The sequence below is a fragment of the Hemiscyllium ocellatum genome (assembly GCF_020745735.1).
Source record: "Hemiscyllium ocellatum isolate sHemOce1 chromosome 15 unlocalized genomic scaffold, sHemOce1.pat.X.cur. SUPER_15_unloc_1, whole genome shotgun sequence".
Lineage (NCBI taxonomy): Eukaryota > Metazoa > Chordata > Chondrichthyes > Orectolobiformes > Hemiscylliidae > Hemiscyllium > Hemiscyllium ocellatum.
Genome location: NW_026867445.1, coordinates 132501 through 140000, shown reverse-complemented (window position 1 = coordinate 140000; position 7500 = coordinate 132501).

The following is a 7500-nucleotide window of genomic DNA, read 5'->3' as shown; positions in this document are numbered from 1 at the left end:
TGCACTGAGACCCGAGGTCGATGTGCTCAGCACCACGGGGCCCCTTTCGCCTGCAGGTCCCGAGCCGCCAACATGTTCTTAGTATCGTGTTCCCCAAACCTGGGTGACGGGCACCACAGGGCGACAGAGCCATCGCACTTGCCGGGTGGCAGAGGAAGGACCGGACTATGTACAATAGCGGCCAACGACTCCCAGAGCCGGTTGTGCGGGGCTCGAGGTCTGCTCTCAACATCACATGCTTTTGGATGTGCTCAGGCAAGGGTCAGACCACATCCTTCCTGGCAGCACCCAAAGCAACCAGGCCGCTCGCGTCTCTCGCCTTCATTTTTCGACACAAGCGCCTGAGGAGGGACGCCACCCCTCCCCTTTGCGTCAAGAGACCTCCCCACCGGCCTCTGACTGATTCTTAGAACGGACGGAAAGAGTCGGGCAAGCCTGTCAAAGCTTTGAGCGAATGTCAAAAGCTTTAGACTTCCGCGAACTCTCCGGCTTGCACTGAGACGCGAGGTCGATGTGCTAAGCACCACGGGGCCCCTTTCGCCTGCAGGTCCCGAGCCGCCAACATGTTCTTAGTATCGTGTTCTCCAATCCTGGGTGACGGGCACCGCAGGGAGGCAGAGCCATCGCACTTGCCGGGTGGCAGAGGAAGGACCGGACTATGTACAATAGCGGCCAACGACTCCCAGAGCCGGTTGTGCGGCGTCTGCTCTCAGCCTAAGAGGCTTCTGGGAGTGCTCAGGCAAGGGTCAGCCTGCACCCTTGCTGGCAGCACCCAGGGGAACCAGGACGCTTGCATCTCTCGCCTTCATTTTCGACACAAGCGCCTGAGGAGGGACGCCACCCCTCCCCTTGCGTCAAGAGACCTCCCCACCAGCCTCTGACTGATTCTTAGAACGGACGGAAAGAGTCGGGCAAGCCTGTCAAAGCTTTGAGCGAATGTCAAAAGCTTTAGACTTCCGCGAACTCTCCGGCTTGCACTGAGACGCGAGGTCGATGTGCTAAGCACCACGGGGCCCCTTTCGCCTGCAGGTCCCGAGCCGCCAACATGTTCTTAGTATCGTGTTCTCCAAACCTGGGTGACGGGCACCGCAGGGAGGCAGAGCCATCGCACTTGCCGGGTGGCAGAGGAAGGACCGGACTATGTACAATAGCGGCCAACGACTCCCAGAGCCGGTAGTGCGGCGTCTGCTCTCAGCCTAAGAGGCTTCTGGGAGTGCTCAGGCAAGGGTCAGCCTGCACCCTTGCTGGCAGCACCCAGGGGAACCAGGACGCTTGCATCTCTCGCCTTCATTTTCGACACAAACGCCTGAGGAGGGAAGCCAACCCTCCGTGTGTCAAGAGACCGTCCCCGCCCCGGCCTCCGACTGATTCTTAGAACGGACGGAAAGAGTCAGGCAAGCCTGTTAAGACTTCCGCGAACTCTCCGGCTTGCACTGAGACGCGAGGTCGATGTGCTCAGCACCACGGGGCCCCTTTCGCCTGCAGGTCCCGAGCCGCCAACATGTTCTAAGTATCGTGTTCTCCAAACCTGGGTGACGGGCACCGCAGGGAGGCAGAGCCATCGCACTTGCCGGGTGGCAGAGGAAGGACCGGACTATGTACAATAGCGGCCAACGACTCCCAGAGCCGGTAGTGCGGCGCCTGCTCTCCGCCTAAGAGGCTTTTGGGAGTGCTCAGGCAAGGGTCAGCCTGCACCCTTGCTGGCAGCACCCAGGGGAACCAGGACGCTTGCATCTCTCGCCTTCATTTTCGACACAAACGCCTGAGGAGGGAAGCCAACCCTCCGTGTGTCAAGAGACCGTCCCCGCCCCGGCCTCCGACTGATTCTTAGAACGGACGGAAAGAGTCAGGCAAGCCTGTTAAGACTTCCGCGAACTCTCCGGCTTGCACTGAGACGCGAGGTCGATGTGCTCAGCACCACGGGGCCCCCTTCGCCTGCAGGTCCCGAGCCGCCAACATGTTCTAAGTATCGTGTTCCCCAAACCTGGGTGACGAGCACCGCAGGGAGGCAGAGCCATCGCACTTGCCGGGTGGCAGAGGAAGGACCGGACTATGTACAATAGCGGCCAACGACTCCCAGAGCCGGTAGTGCGGCGCCTGCTCTCAGCTTAAGAGGCTTTTGGGAGTGCTCAGGCAAGGGTCAGCCTGCACCCTTGCTGGCAGCACCCAGGGGAACCAGGACGCTTGCATCTCTCGCCTTCATTTTCGACACAAACACCTGAGGAGGGAAGCCAACCCTCCGTGTGTCAAGAGACCGTCCCCGCCCCGGCCTCCGACTGATTCTTAGAACGGACGGAAAGAGTCAGGCAAGCCTGTCAAAGAATTGAGCAGATGTCAAAATCTTTTAAGACTTCCGCGAACTCTCCGGCTTGCACTGAGACCCGAGGTCGATGTGCTCAGCACCACGGGGCCCCTTTCGCCTGCAGGTCCCGAGCCGCCAACATGTTCTAAGTATCGTGTTCCCCAAACCTGGGTGACGAGCACCGCAGGGCGGCAGAGCCATCGCACTTGCCGGGTGGCAGAGGAAGGACCGGACTATGTACAATAGCGGCCAACCACTCCCAGAGCCGGTAGTGCGGCGTGCGAGGTCTGCTCTCAGCGGAAGAGGGTTTTGGGAATGCTCAGGCAAGGGCCAGCCTGCACCCTTCCTGGCCGCTCCCACGGGAACCAGGCTACTTGCAATCCTTTCCCCCAATAGCAAGTGCCTTTTGGAGGGACGGCCGGAGTCAACGTGGGGTTTGCCCGCCCTCCAAAGTGTCAAGAGACCGCCGCACAGGCCTCTGACTGATTCTTAGAACAGGCAGCAAGAGTTGGGTAAGTCTGTCGAAAATTTGACAAAGTGTCAAAAATTAGACTTCCGAGAGCTCTTGGGCATGCACACAGGCCTGTCATTCAAGTGCTCTGCCCGCGGAACCGTTTTTCGGATGCCTTTCAAAGTGGTCCCGCGCCGCCATTTTGTTCTAAAAATCGTGTTCCCAGAAATCTCCGGGTACCCCGCCAACCTCACTGTGTCACAATGTCAAGTGGCACTGAATGGGTCTGAATTTCAAATTCGACTGCTTCGCTCTGGAACTCGAACCCGGCAAAACCGTTTGGATTTTTCCCGGTCCAGACTTCCGCGGCAGACAAAGTTAAAGTTTTCGGGCTGCAGACTCAAAACGACATCTGGCCAACCGCCGGGCTCAATTCGCCCAGTTCCTCCGGCACTTCGGAACTCATGTTCGGCATGAGTTTTTGAATCTTTCCCGATGCTTCGGCATTTTCCTCCGCTGACACTTAGAATATTTTTCACACTTGGCCGAAAATTTTTCTAAGTTTTTCTGGTTACTGATTTCTTCTTTTCGGGCATTTTTCTAAGTTTTCTTGGTTACTCATTTCTCATTTTCAAACATTTTTCTAAGTTTTTCTGGTTACTGATTTCTTCTTTTTGGGCATTTTTCTAAGTTTTCTTGGTTACTCATTTCTCATTTTCAAACATTTTTCTAAGTTTTTCTGGTTACTCATTTCTCATTTTCAAACATTTTTCTAAGTTTTTCTGGTTACTGATTTCTTCTTTTTGGGCATTTTTCTAAGTTTTCTTGGTTACTCATTTCTCATTTTCAAACATTTTTCTAAGTTTTTCTGGTTACTGATTTCTTCTTTTTGGGCATTTTTCTAAGTTTTCTTGGTTACTCATTTCTCATTTTCAAACATTTTTCTAAGTTTTCTTGGTTACTCATTTCTCATTTTCAAACATTTTTCTAAGTTTTTCTGGTTACTGATTTCTTCTTTTTGGGCATTTTTCTAAGTTTTCTTGGTTACTCATTTCTCATTTTCAAACATTTTTCTAAGTTTTTCTGGTTACTCATTTCTCATTTTCAAACATTTTTCTAAGTTTTTCTGGTTACTGATTTCTTCTTTTTGGGCATTTTTCTAAGTTTTCTTGGTTACTCATTTCTCATTTTCAAACATTTTTCTAAGTTTTTCTGGTTACTCATTTCTCATTTTCAAACATTTTTCTAAGTTTTTCTGGTTACTCATTTCTGCTTTTCCAACGTTTTACTAAGTTTTGCTGGTTACTGAGTTCACACTTTTAAACATTTTCGGGCATTTTTCTACGTTTTTCATGTTACTCATTTAGCACTTTCAGGCACTTTCCTATGCTTTCCTGCTTACTGATTTCACACTTTTAAGCATCTTCGGGCATGTTCCCTAAGTTTTGCAGTTCATTCGTTTGGGACAGTCAGGCAGCTTTCCTAAGCTTTCCTGGTAACCGAATTCACATTGTTGAGAACTTTGGAACCCTTCCCTAAGCTGTGCTGGTTACTCACTTTACCTCTTCAGACACTTGCCCCGTTGTGACAGAGACCACTTCCCGACTCGGGAAATGCACCAAATTCGGCCTGAACTCAGAGGGCAGTCCCCCCTCGAAGGCGTGGAAGTCGGCAGAATCGCCGGGTCAAATCCGGCTGAGCTACCCGGCTTGGAAGCCTCAAAGTCGGTATGAGCTGTCAGGTTCACTCCCATCCCCGTTTGGACCACTTCCCGACTCGGGAAATTCACCAAATTCGGCCTGAACTCAGAGGACAGTCCCCCCTCGAAGGCGTGACAGTCGGCAGAACCGCCGGATCAAATCCGGCTGAGCTACCCGGCCCCGAAGCCTCAAAGTCGGTAAGAGCTGTCAGGTTCACTCCCATCCCCGTTTGGACCACTTCCCGACTCGGGAAATTCACCAAATTCGGCCTGAACTTATACAACAGTCCCCCCTCGAAGGCGTGACAGTCGGCAGAACCGCCGGATCAAATCCGGTTGAGCTACCCGGCTTGGAAGCCCCAAAGTCGGTAAGAGCTGTCAGGTTCACTCCCATCCCCGTTTGGACCACTTCCCGACTCGGGAAATTCACCAAATTCGGCCTGAACTTATACAACAGTCCCCCCTCGAAGGCGTGACAGTCGCTAGAACCGCCGGATCAAATCCGGTTGAGCTACCCGGCTTGGAAGCCCCAAAGTCGGTAAGAGCTGTCAGGTTCACTCCCATCCCCGTTTGGACCACTTCCCGACTTAGGAAATTCACCAAATTCGGCCTGAACTTAGAGGAGAGTCCCCGCTCGAAGGCGTGGAAGTCGGCAGAATCGCCGGGTCAAATCCGACTGAGCTACCGGCCCCGAAGCCTCAATGTCGGTAAGAGCTGTCAGGTTCACTCCCATCCCCGTTTGGACCACTTCCCGACTCGGGAAATTCACCAAATTCGGCCTGAACTTAGACAACAGTCCCCCCTCGAAGCCGTGGCAGTCGCTAGAACCGCCGGATCAAATCCGGTTGAGCTACCCGGCTTGGAAGCCCCAAAGTCGGTATGAGCTGTCAGGTTCACTCCCATCCCCGTTTGGACCACTTCCCGACTTAGGAAAATCACCAAATTCGGCCTGAACTCAGAGGGCAGGCCCCCCTCGAAGGCCAGGCATTCGGCAGAACCGCCGGGTCAAATCCGACTGTGCTACCCGGCCCCAAAGCCTCAAAGTTGGTATGAGCAGTTAGGTTCACTCCCATCCCCGTTTGGACCACTTCCCGACTTAGGAAATTCACCAAATTCGGCCTGAACTTAGAGGAGAGTCCCCGCTCGAAGGCGTGGAAGTCGGCAGAATCGCCGGGTCAAATCCGACTGAGCTACCCGGCCCCGAAGCCTCAATGTCGGTAAGAGCTGTCAGGTTCACTCCCATCCCCGTTTGGACCACTTCCCGACTCGGGAAATTCACCAAATTCGGCCTGAACTTAGACAACAGTCCCCCCTCGAAGCCGTGGCAGTCGCTAGAACCGCCGGATCAAATCCGGTGAGCTACCCGGCTTGGAAGCCCCAAAGTCGGTAAGAGCTGTCAGGTTCACTCCCATCCCCGTTTGGACCACTTCCCGACTTAGGAAATTCACCAAATTCGGCCTGAACTTAGAGGAGAGTCCCCGCTCGAAGGCGTGGAAGTCGGCAGAATCGCCGGGTCAAATCCGACTGAGCTACCCGGCCCCGAAGCCTCAATGTCGGTAAGAGCTGTCAGGTTCACTCCCATCCCCGTTTGGACCACTTCCCGACTCGGGAAATTCACCAAATTCGGCCTGAACTTAGACAACAGTCCCCCCTCGAAGCCGTGGCAGTCGCTAGAACCGCCGGATCAAATCCGGTTGAGCTACCCGGCTTGGAAGCCCCAAAGTCGGTATGAGCTGTCAGGTTCACTCCCATCCCCGTTTGGACCACTTCCCGACTTAGGAAAATCACCAAATTCGGCCTGAACTCAGAGGGCAGGCCCCCCTCGAAGGCCAGGCATTCGGCAGAACCGCCGGGTCAAATCCGACTGTGCTACCCGGCCCCAAAGCCTCAAAGTTGGTATGAGCAGTTAGGTTCACTCCCATCCCCGTTTGGACCACTTCCCGACTTAGGAAATTCACCAAATTCGGCCTGAACTTAGAGGAGAGTCCCCGCTCGAAGGCGTGGAAGTCGGCAGAATCGCCGGGTCAAATCCGACTGAGCTACCCGGCCCCGAAGCCTCAATGTCGGTAAGAGCTGTCAGGTTCACTCCCATCCCCGTTTGGACCACTTCCCGACTCGGGAAATTCACCAAATTCGGCCTGAACTTAGACAACAGTCCCCCCTCGAAGCCGTGGCAGTCGCTAGAACCGCCGGATCAAATCCGGTTGAGCTACCCGGCTTGGAAGCCCCAAAGTCGGTATGAGCTGTCAGGTTCACTCCCATCCCCGTTTGGACCACTTCCCGACTTAGGAAAATCACCAAATTCGGCCTGAACTCAGAGGGCAGGCCCCCCTCGAAGGCCAGGCATTCGGCAGAACCGCCGGGTCAAATCCGACTGTGCTACCCGGCCCCAAAGCCTCAAAGTTGGTATGAGCAGTTAGGTTCACTCCCAAACCCGTTGGGACCACTTCCCGACTTAGGAAATTCACCAAATTCGGCCTGAACTTAGACAACAGTCCCCCCTCGAAGGCGTGACAGTCGGTAGAACCGCCGGGTCAAATCCGGCTGAGCTACCCGATTTGGAAGCCTTCAACACAAAACCCATCCGGCAATGCCACTCAAAAAGGGCCCAAATTCAGAAACACCCCCTTCAATAGGTACCACTTCCTCGGAGACACTACCGGGACACGCTCCCCTCGGCGAAAATTAAGCCCCCACCACTAACTGAAGCCAACCGCAGCCCCAACTTCAACGGAGAAATCAGTAACCAATTCAAAAATGCACTTGGTTACTGATTTGTACTGCTTCAAAAATATTCTAAGTGTCGCTGGTTACTGATTTGTACTGCTCCAAAAATATTCTAAGTGTCACTGGTTACTGATTTGTACTGACTCAAAAATATTCTAAGTGTCGCTGGTTACTGATTTGTACTGACTGAAAAATATTCTAAGTGTCGCTGGTTACTGATTTGTACTGACTCAAAAATATTCTAAGTGTCAGTGGTTACTGATTTGTACTGCTCCAAAAATATTCTAAGTGTCGCTGGTTACTGATTTGTAATGCTCCAAA